This window comes from Triturus cristatus, chromosome 12, assembly GCF_964204655.1.
Source record: "Triturus cristatus chromosome 12, aTriCri1.1, whole genome shotgun sequence".
Taxonomy (NCBI): Eukaryota; Metazoa; Chordata; class Amphibia; order Caudata; family Salamandridae; genus Triturus; species Triturus cristatus.
In genome coordinates this window covers 725,912,947-725,922,558 of record NC_140595.1, presented here as the reverse complement: position 1 = coordinate 725,922,558, position 9,612 = coordinate 725,912,947, and the positions used below count along the sequence as shown (strand labels likewise).

The 9,612-nt window shown below is 45.4% G+C and overlaps 2 non-coding genes across 2 annotated transcripts; both read right to left on the bottom strand.

Moving 5' to 3' along the window:
• Window positions 1-835: 835 nt before the first annotated feature.
• Window positions 836-907, bottom strand: TRNAH-GUG (transfer RNA histidin (anticodon GUG)). The gene has a single exon. It is a non-coding gene; the product is annotated as a tRNA-His (tRNA).
• A 1,281-nt stretch (window positions 908-2,188) lies between these two features.
• Window positions 2,189-2,270, bottom strand: TRNAS-AGA (transfer RNA serine (anticodon AGA)). Its single transcript has one exon. It is a non-coding gene; the product is annotated as a tRNA-Ser (tRNA).
• Window positions 2,271-9,612: the final 7,342 nt, after the last annotated feature.

Genomic DNA, 9,612 nt, shown 5'->3' with positions numbered 1-9,612 from the left:
CCACTTAGAAGAATTTCCAAGTGAAACCACTCAATGTTAGCCTATGGAAGAAAAGTGAGTTATCGGCTTTTAGGTAAGTACTCGACTGGCAGAGTTATGGTTCTGGGCATAGACTCAGGGGTCTCCCAGGGGAGTCCCAGCCTACTTGCCAAGCCTTAAACTCCCCTTTTATTACATATAATTTACCCCTAAGGTAGGCCCTAGGTAGTCCTAGGTGCATGATGCTATGTAAGTAAAAAATAAGATATGTACTTTGGTGGTTCGCATGTCCTGTAAGTACCAAACAGTCTATTTCATTTTTCACTACTGTGAGGTCTACCCCTCTCATAGGTTAGCTCTGGGTATTCCCCTATACTTTTTATTTGGTAATTCCATATCGGAGAGGAGTAGCTTTATTTATTTATTGAAAATCCTACTTACTGGTGAGGTTGAATTTAACTTTACTATTTTAGAAATGCCACTTTTAGAGAGTGAACATTTCTCTGCACTTACTGCTCTATTTGCCTGAAACCTGGCCCCAATACACGTCTGGATTGGGCTGGATGACAGCAAAATTTGTGCCTTCCCTCTAGAGAGCCACAACACAGGTCACTCAACTGCACCTGGGGGGTGAGCTCCGCTCCCCCTCCACCCCCAATAGGTTCAAGAACGATAATTTATGTAAGTAAATACATTATAGCTACAGCTTATAATCATGCGAGTTTAAATCATTTGTTGTTAGATGGTTTAAATATTTGAAAGGATCTGTTTTTAATAGACATTTTACAAAAACTACTGGTACATTTGCTAATTCTGTAAAATTAACACCCAACTGCCATGACATTGCCAACCACTATGCCGTGACTCGGATTCGAACCGAGGTTGCTGCGGCCACAACGCAGAGTACTAACCACTATACGATCATGGCGAGCTACTTGGGCTCAACAACAAACAGTGACATGGAGAATTTATAATTCGGAACACTCAGGGCTGTTCCTGTGATAGGCTGGATGTATTCATTGCTTCCTCATTCCTCATTCAGAGGCTGCGTCTCCTCAGTAGTTGATAGGCTGAAACCGTTTCCTGGCCGCCTGCTTGTGAAATGCCAGGAGTCAAAGATCACACATTACACTTGTGGACCTGTGATGGGACACCAATGCAGAGAAACCCACCTGGAACAGACCTTCTATTCTGTCTATTAGACCTGCATCTTCCCTGCACCTTTCAAGCCATTTGTATGTGAAGCAAGAAAGAGTTAGAGAGTGATCCATCTACACTTTTATAGGGAGGATGTCGCCGTGAGCTCCTCCCAGCTAATCACACGAACAGCAGAAAAGCAAGATAAATACACAGTTGAGGGGTGGGCTGCATGGTTATGTTTTTGAGTAATTATTGAAACTGACCTCAGTGGCTCATTAGCAGAGCTGCGGCTAATGACTGGTGCCAAATCATGATGAAGCAAGCACCATGGCTCGTAGGGGACCCACAACACGCTTTTCTTAGCTCACTGAATTAAAGTATAAACTTCCGCCGTGTGTGAGTGGTAAAGGCTTGTTAATATGGTTCCTTTTCCAATTCAAGTCTGACAACAAGAGGCAGGAACCACGTGGCTTCGGAAGCTCAGGAAAGTAGCCACCAACCACAGAGAAGAGAGAACTGGCAGTATGAGAGGTGGAGAAAACAGAAGCGGGAGCAAGGAGCTCAAATGAGATTGATGGCGTTTAAATAGAGCGCGTAAAGGAAGAGTTACACAGCTAAGAAATGGGAAAGACAGACTAGGGAAAAAAAACACAGAAAGAGCCTGTAGATGAAATTCTCTTCCTGGGACAGCAGGTTAAGAGAAATTACACATGGAGAGGTTAAGCATGTAACACGGGGGAGAATAAAAAAGAAAATGCAGTTTTATGAAGTGTGTTTGCCAATCCAGCCAGAACTTTTGTTCTATTTCTCTCTTTGCGTCTTTTATTGGTAAAGTAACTTTCAAGTGCATGCGCAGGTATGAATGAGAGAGCAACGGTATAATAATTTGAAGCGTTTACACCAGTGCTAAAGTAGGAATGAGGTGTAGCAAAGACATGAAAGAGGTAGCGATAACAAATATGTGGAGAGGCAATAGTGACACAAAAATAAGCCACCTATTCATAAAACTGAAATGGAAGAAATACTAAAGGTTAACTTCTGAAATTGTAGCCGATAATAAAAAGATTCTCGTTGTTGGCAGGATTCGAACCTGCGCGGGGATACCCCAATGGATTTCTAGTCCATCGCCTTAACCACTCGGCCACAACAACTTACTGTAAGCTGCATGCAAATATTTTGTTTGAAAGTTTTGAAGTTTTCCCACATCAAAGTACTGATATTCTACAATGCGCTTTTTAAAAACAATGTTTTTTTCATCATGCACGTTCTGTCCTAAAAACAAAAATTGCATGAGTATATCTCTGGATCTGTAAAAGGATACGCTTGCATTCAAACTCTCTTGTGGCACTCAATTTTTTGGACCCTGTTGCACTCTGTTTTTGCGCTGCTTTTAGTCTACGACCCATATTACAGAAGTCAACCATCTCTGAGTATTTGGGACTCCTTTGTAAGTGCCTTATCTTTAATCCTTGAAAAGCTCTATAATAAAGGGGTCTGTCAAAGATTGCTTGAATGGAAGATAAAAGAAGGCCCACTTGTCTCACCAAATGCAGTAGAGAAACCTGATGTTTTACTCATGTTATCCTTAGTTCATTTTTGTTAGACCTGGCATCCTTAAGGTGGCCTACCAGCAACCTTTTTGCTTTTCACCTCACGTTTTGCTGTATCTTTATGTTGGCCTTAGGACTCTAATCACTTTATCCTTTATCACTACTGTGAGAAAGTGGCTCTGTATATACTGTTCCCCAATAGGTACAGTGTGCACAGAGTCCCCAGTCCCCAGAGGTTTGGCAGAGGCTAAAGTTAGATATAACCTTACTCTCTAAAGTGGTAGCTTGCCGAGCAGTAAGGCAGTATCAGAGTACAGTGTAAAACATTTGTTGTACACACTCAGTCAGCAAATGGTCTCACACACTTGCTCCGGCCTATTTTAGTATCTCGCAATTATCTACTGGAACCCACTCTGGTCAGATGGAACTTTTTACTTGCCTGATAGCATGGAGGGAAAATCACCGTTATCACAATTACAGTCTGCAATTTTCCGTAATCAAAGACTCGAGACTTAATCTCTTGGCTCTCTGGTTTTTATTATCAACATAAAGATTTGGAGATACAAAGTCCTCAACACGAGGCACAACAAGTACATAGGCACTAAAACAAATGCTACTCTACGAAGAATCCGCATCCGGCTAAAAATAACTAAAAGTACAATCTCTAAAAGCATGAGGTAGAACACTACCAAGCAAATGTCGATACTAGGGACACTGAACCATACCATCTCTGTCCCTACTCTGTACTAGGTGACATCCCTACATAGCAATCCCTTGAGACCCTCATCAGAATAAAAGGTGTCAGAGCGAAACTTCCTAAGAAGTCCTCACTTAGAGAGCTTGGTCTAAGTTGCCCCCTCTACCCTTCGCCTAGCCGTCCTCTGCTTTGGGCTGCCCCGCTCTGCTCTGCCTCCACCCTCGGGGCGCTGTCCCTAATACAGTACCCCAAGTCTCCGAACACGCCCTTTGCGCCTCCTCTCCTTCCGGGGTCGTCTTTCAGTACTTTTCCACAGAGCGCTGTCCAGTTCCATCGTCCATCGCTTGGCCTTGAGTCCCAGACGCCATCCGCACTAGGAGTTACGATTGGCACATTCCAATACACTCCCATGTCTGGCTTTCTCTACATAATTCAAATTATGAACAAAGAGCTTCTCTACTAACGAGCAACTGTCCTTGCACCTGGGGTGAGATCATGCAAAGCAGACATTCTTCACATCTTTTAAGTTGCAATTTACTACAGCCTAAAACCTCTACTGGAATAAATCCTTTTTGGCCTATTGCCCTTGGCTAACATAAGAAAATACCAGGCCTTTCGCCTCAACGATATATGCGAATTCTGGCCACTACTTCGGTTACACAAGCAGGTTTCAATCACAGTATTGACATTTACGTCTTTCTTTCATGTGTGGTCAACCTAAACAACCTACAGACACGAAGTCTGGGGTACACATTTCTAACACCACATTGCATTTCCCGTAGCTAAACACTATACATTTCTCTAATACGTTTACCATGTGCTTGTACATAGCTAGCACTTCTACTTAAAATCGATATAGGTTATACAGTTGTAATACATTGCACACGAAATCCCTGAGTACACATTTGGTTATATACGGGTGCCGACTAACAGTGAATATAACGCACCCCTACAATTCTCAAACTTTTAAACGCTACATCAGTTCCCCCCTTTGATGACATCCGTCATCACACCATTACATTTCCTTCTTCAGAACTGATTTAAACCGTGCTAGTCATAACATTTCCATGTCGGACTCCCTCCAGTTTCTTAAGACTCTCATATTGCTGCTCCTGGAGCTTTGCCAACCTCCTCTCGTTTGCCTTTAGAGCTCTTTCAACCTTGCCTCCTTGATACCACTTCCATGCCTTCACACATCCCCACAAACAGATCACACAAACCACGGCAATAATAATTGGTTTCAACACTGAACCTAGAAATCCCCTTCCCAGATTCGCAAACCAAGTTCCCACTCTTCCAAATCCTAATCCAATCTTCTCCCACACATTCACCTCCGTCAGATCCGTAATCTCCTTGTGAATAGTCGTTATGTTGTCTATGTACTTCCCTATCTCCTTCGAGTTGTCTGGAATATACGTGCAGCATTCCTGAACTTTCAATAATTTGCAGACTCCGCCTTCTTTTGCTAACAACACATCTAAAGCAAGGCGATTCTGCAAAACCATATTCCGGATCGACAACATCTCTCCAGCCACCAATATCAAAGATCTCGCCGTGTTCATAGACAACTCATCAACTACAGTCGCCAACCTTCGGATCTTCACATCATTCAACACCACACCCATACTAGGTATCATTGCTCCGTATATGTCCCCAATCACTGCACCGGCATTTGTAGCCCTACGTTTCCTGGGCGGTCGCTTCGTCTCTAACAACTCCAAGTCCCTTGTGTGATAAATCTTCGGGAATATGATAGCCAAATAGCATACTCCATACCAATTGTCGGGTAATCTGACATAAGCATTCGTCCCACAAACATAATACACTGTCGGGATTACTTCTACTGGACCTTGCATAAAATTCTTAGCATAAGCTTCCATTGTAAAAGTCTGAGAACAAATGCTATGTCCTACTGCGACCTTCTCCGTCTTGGATTGAGGCCGTGCAATACACAAATTCCCTCTCTGTGCCTCATCCAATGCTATTGGTCCATAACTTCCCTTAGATCTGTGAGCTCTCTCCTCGTCCGTCCAATCTACTGGGCTCTCTCCGGTGTGTCGTGTCTCGGTCAACTTTCTATACCTGTCCTCTACTTGGTCTATGAATTTCTTCTCTATCTCTGATAACGCACATGTCAGGTTATTCCTGTGAGCATGCGCCGTATCCAGTTTCACAGTCGGTCTAAAATATTTCAGGAGTCTGTCCTCTTTCTTATCCAGGTCATATCTATTCAAATGCTTGATTGCTGGCACCTCGGGAAGTACCGTGTCAAAATTTGAGAAGAAATACTCGAACTGTCTCCTGTCATAAAATAAACTGAGCCATATGCTACAAGAAATCCCATAAGTCAATGGGAGATGATGATACTTGATACCCTCATCCACTGAAGCAGGCAACTGCATGCACACATAGCAATCCTTCACATCCATCGCATCAACATACTCATACAGCAACCTTGCATACGCGTTAAGCTTAAAATCACCCTTTGACAAATCCATGTGAAGTCTGCGAACATCTCTCAACTCCGATGATTCCTGTTCGCTAATACTAACACCACTCTGCCCTGGGGTAATAGGTGTGGGTGCTCCCTGAACCTTCCCCTCTTGCCTGTGAGCCACCATGTAGGAACTGATCACTACCGCAAATATGGTGACTACTACAACTCCAATCCATGTGCCTATTATCAGTTTAGCCCTACGATGTGGGTTTACAGGATCTGCCATCTTCGGAATATGCTCAATGTCCAATGCAGTCTCTGAAAGGATAAGTCTCCTTCTCATTAATGTCTCTTTCGTGAACTTAGGCAACCCTCCCTAACTTTCTTCGTTCTACAACGGAAAAATCCCTAATTTTGTTCTTCTTCCGCTCGGCTCTAGGTAATCTTCTTTTCAGCTGGCAACCTTTCTCAAATCAATCTAACATAAGCGCCGGTCCCAACAGCTCCAGGACTCCCTGCAATATTTCGAGCTTAAGGATAATCAGTTCTTGTGGATCTGGCAATGCTGTGAACGCCGGGAACTCTAAATTGTCCAAGATCATACCTCGAATGGTACTCAGGAAGGGCGGACTTGGGATATGAATCGTCAGAATCCCTTCGATCTCCAATCCCGGAACTTTCAGCAACACTTCCACCCTCTGGAGCGGGACACTGTTGACCAATGTCATCGACCTCAATCTTCCCGTGCTCGGTAACCCTGGCATCAGTCACTTGGTATGCCCACTCCGGGGAAGCGTACTTCCGACTTGGCACTCGAGTTCTCTTGGACCTTCTCACACCACCTTGAGGATTTTCCTCGTCTCCCGATTCTTCTTCTGGTTCTTCCGAAACTGGTGCAAGGTCGGTGTCTGGGGCCAACCTCAGGTTTACCCGGTTCTGCTTTGCGGGCCAAACCCTTTCCGCTTCGGTGGCTCCCCCAGTCTTCTCTCCGATACCCTGTGCACTGCCTTCCTCTTCTTCGGCAGAACTCGATTCTGTACTACCCACTGCACCTCTCACTCCTTCGCCGGTTTCTGGGTCAGTACTTTCTTCACGTCCTCCCCCAACTCGATTCAGTGCACCATCAGCCGCTTCAGCAACCCTTACAGCTTGACTGGCCCTCTCTGGCGATTCTGTCGGCTCACTGGGATCTTGGTTCTCGAGAGGGGCTGTATCTTCCAAGGGTGCTGGAACTCTGCGGGTATGAGAAGCATGCACCCAGTTCGGTAACCCTCCGCACTTGACAGCAGTGTTCGTAACAAGGATTACTTGGAAAGGGCCACGCCACCTAGCATCCAAACAACTCTTCCTCACGTGCTTTCGGACCAGGACCCAATCGCCTGGGTCCAAGTCGTGGCACCTGTCACTCGCAGCTGGAACCGTTGCTGTCTGCACCTGCTGAGACACAGAACGGACCACGTCAGCAAGGCCTTTACAATAGTCCAGGATCATATCATCAGTGATATTTATCAGAGCAGTAGCAGGTATTGCAGGCAAACGCATCGCTCTTCCCATGAGGATTTCATGGGGTGACAACCCAGTTCTTCTATCAGGCACACTTCGAAGGCTCATAAGGACCAAAGGTAATGCGTCAGGCCATTTCAGAGACGTAGACGAACACACTTTCGCCATCCGAGCCTTCAGAGTTCCATTCACCTGCTCCACTATCCCTGAAGCCTCTGGTCTATAGCTACAGTGTAACTTCTGATCTATATTCAAAGCAGCACAAAGCAATTTCATAACTTCGCTGTGAAAATGAGTTCCTCTGTCCGATTCAAAGGACGTCGGGAACCCGTACCTAGGAATGAGTTCTCTCAATAATAGTTTCGCTACTGTGAGTGTGTCGCATCTGCGTGTAGGGTACGCCTCCACCCACCTGGAAAAGACACATACTATCACTAATATGTACCTCAACCCATTACACTTCGGCATTTCGACAAAATCCAACTGCATCCTATTGAAAGGTCCCCCTGACCTCCCTATGTGGCTCAATGTCACAGCAGTTCTTTTCCCTACATTCATCTGTTGGCAAGTGACACATCTCTGGCACACAGTTTCAGCCACGGCACGAAACTTCGGATTGTACCAAGTCTGACGAAACACTCTCATCATGGCATCCCTACCCAGATGTACAGCACCATGTATCAACCTCGCCATGGGATTCAACAAACTTTCCGGCAACACTGCTCGTCCATCATTCGAAACCCATATATCCACATCTCCCTTCTCACATCCAGCTCGTATCCAGCTGTCCCGTTCCTGATCTGAGACCCCTTCCTGAAGCTGCTTCAGTTCCTCCCATGTGTCAGCCATTGCTAACATCTGACCGTACACCACCTCCTCCCCAGTTTCCTCAATGTGGATCTCAGTAAAGTTGCATCCCTGCTCTGCACAAAATCGAGCTACTTCGTCTGCATAGTTATTTCCCAACGAGACAAAGTCGCTTCCCTTCGTGTGGGCTGCACATTTAACAACAGCAATTTCATCAGGACCTTGCAATGCTTTTAACAGTTTCCGTACATGTTCACCATTTCTTATAGGAGAACCTGAAGACGTCATAAACCCTCTCTGGGACCATAGCTGTCCGAAGTCATGAACCACACCAAACCCGTACTGGCTGTCCGTGTAAATAGTTACACGGATCTTATCGGCTGCCAAACAGGCACGAGTCAGAGCAATGAGCTCAGCCACCTGCGCGGAGTGTACTCCTTCTAAACAAGCGGCTTCAACCACACCCGTAATGGTGCATACAGCAAACGCTGCTCTCAATCGACCGACACTGTCTCTTAAACATGAACCGTCCACGAAGAAAATCTCATCTGACCCCGGGAGCGGTTCGTCGACAATGTCGGGTCTCGGTTTGGTGCATAGTTCAGTCACATCGAGACAATCATGGTCCTCACAATCTTCATTATCATCTATAATTGGAATAGGTAACAATGTAGCAGGATTTAAAACAGCACACCTCTTCAATGTCACATTATCTGCTGCAAGAATAACTTGCTCATAACGAGTCAGCCTATTATTCGTGAGGTGCTGCGTTTTAGTCCTAGTCATCAACAATTCAACAGAATGTGGCACATGTACAGTAAGTGGATGACCCATCACAATGCTCTCACATCTCTCGATGCTGACACCTGTTGCCGCAACGGATCTGAGACATCCGGGCAACGCAGAAGCTACTGGATCTAGAGTAGCTGAGAAATAAGCAACTGGTCTACGGACACCTCCATGATTCTGGGTTAACACTGCTAATGCGCAACCTTCTCTTTCGCAGCAGAACAATGCAAATGCCTTGTTATAATCCGGCATTCCCAACGCAGGAGCGCTACATAAGGCTTCTCTCAGCCTCAGAAATGATTTCAAACAATCGTCGTCCCATGGTACCGGATCACTTACATCCTTTCGCGTCAGCCGCTGCAAAGGCTTCGCTTCAAAGGAAAAGTTTGGGATCCACTGTCGGCAATAGCCCACCATTCCCAAAAACATTCTAACTTCCCTCTGCGTCGAGGGAACTGGCATTCTCAAAATCGCATCAATGCGATCTGGAGACACCTTCCTTTTACCCTTTTCAATTCTGTGCCCCAAATACTGTACCTCAGGTAAACAGTATTGCAGCTTGTTTGGAGACACCTTGTGACCGTTCTCTCCCAGGAAATTCAACAACGCAATGGTATCGATCCTGCAAGCGTCTTCTGTCTCTGACGCGACAAGCAGGTCGTCAATGTATTGCACCAAAACAGAGTTTTTCGGCAACACAAGACCTTCCA